This window comes from Galeopterus variegatus, unplaced genomic scaffold (assembly GCF_000696425.1).
Source record: "Galeopterus variegatus unplaced genomic scaffold, G_variegatus-3.0.2 Scaffold1135, whole genome shotgun sequence".
Lineage (NCBI taxonomy): Eukaryota > Metazoa > Chordata > Mammalia > Dermoptera > Cynocephalidae > Galeopterus > Galeopterus variegatus.
The window spans coordinates 141,394-143,486 of record NW_007727246.1 but is presented as its reverse complement, the minus strand read 5'-3'; positions in this window follow the sequence as shown (position 1 = coordinate 143,486).

Below are 2,093 nucleotides of genomic sequence, written 5' to 3'. Positions count from 1 at the left end.
AAAAAAAAAAAAAAAAAAAAAAAAAAAAAAAAAAAAAAAAAAAAAAAAGCAAAAAGATAAAAACAAAGCACCGACCTAAAATGCTGCAGTACCTTCTAAAAATAAAGTCTATATTAGCATTAATGAAAACATAGTTAAAATTAACCATTAAAAAAACAAGGCTAAATTTACGTTTTCTAGTTCAGTAACACAAGTCTAAAATATAAATGATGTGGAGTATTACTTATTTTGTAACACTTGGTTAAGAGTATGTATAGCACCCTGGTTTTTACTTGCAGTGGTACGTAAGATATGAAATATATAGTACAACAATTTAGACCTAGAGGAACTCTTGCATACATACACGAGTACACTCACTGCACTGTCTGTAAAAGAAAAAAGCCTGGGAACAACCCACAGGTCCAAAGGATTTCACAAATAAGCCGTAGGACAGTCACACACAAGACTGCACACAAAATGAGTTGACTTCAGCTACACACAACACGGATGAACTTCAGAAAGAGTCCCAAGTGAAAAAAAAATGACAGTGGAATACATACAGTATGATACCATGTTTATGTATAAGATTAATTTTAAAAGAGTCCTTCTATGAAAACAGAGGTTAGCACTCTCCCTGATAAGAATGGAAGACACCCTAATGACCCACACAACACATATTTGGTTAAAGCACTAGCCCCTGTGGTTTTACTGTGTTCATGTTCAGGGGGGAAAAAAAACAACATACTTTATTAGCGATGCATACTTTTGTGGATGAAATAATGATGGCTGGGATTTATTTTAAAATACTGCAGGAAAAAAAAAAAAAAGCAGTACACTGTAGTTTCTATCTTCCATAATAAAAAGCTAACAAAAAACTCAGCAAACTGATATAACATATGAAGTAAAAATAGAAAGAAAGCAAATACATGGTGGGGGGGGGGGAAGCAATTGAAGATACAGTTGAGGGATAGGGATGGATTGGAAAGAAGCACACAGGGAGCTTCCAGAGTACTAGAAATTTCTGTTAGTGGAGTTTGCTGGTATTCATGGTAGTAGTGTGTTTGTTTCTTATATGTGGAACATGTTGTGTTTTATGACGATCTATTTGATACATACATAAGAAAACTATTTGGCAGGTTAAAAGGGTACTCAACACCATTTAGAACTGAGACTGGAAGGCTCCCAAGCGGAGAAATTCTTAAATTCCATTTAAGTTCTGTAGTGGGTTGAATTTTGTCCCCCAAGTTTTGTGATTGGAAACTTGGTCCCCACTGTGAATATTGGGAGGGTGGGAAATCCTATTGCGGTGATCAGAAGGTGGAGCCTTGGAGAGGTGGTTGGATCGCAGGACCGTGCCATAGTGAATGGATTGAAAATGCTGGTCAAGGCCGTGGTTCTGAGGCCTTTAAAAGAAGAGAGGAGAGTCTCTCTCTCTGCTCTGCCCTTTTCACAATATGATACCCTGCCATCACTGTCACCACCATCAAGACATTCACCAGCTCTGTTCCCTAGACTTTGGACTTCCTAGCCTCTGAAACTGTAAGCAGTATATCTTGTTTTCTTTCTAAATTATCCAGTTCCAGGTATTTTGTTATAAGCAACAGAAATGGACTAATACAAGCTCTAAATAATGCAATGCCTGAAAAAGGGGCTGATACAACCAACTTGGGTTTGACATGCATAGCTGAGACTAGGTGAACTGCCCCACAAGAAAACAGAAGCTTCAGGCTGTAATGTTTACAAAAAGCTCTGTTAAGGATTTTAATAATATACTTTGACAGACTCTTTTCCATAATTTGGAGGAAAAAATGGCAGCCAGCAACAGGTGTTGTTGTGGCACCTTCTACTTTACCTGAACCATCTCAGCCACCAAGACCCTCTGAGCACTGATAACTCCAAGCTGCTCCTTAACCCATCCCTTCCTTCCTCCTTCCCCTGGATCTTCCAAAGCCTACACACTCACATGTCCAAAACCGAACTCCTCTCTCTGCCTCTCTTCCCACCTTAGTTAACAGATGCCTCAGTTACCCAACTCAAAATCCTAGCTAGAAGTTAGGACAGCACCACCTTCTCCTCTAACTGCCCACAAATCTGATCCTACCTGTCTTCCTATT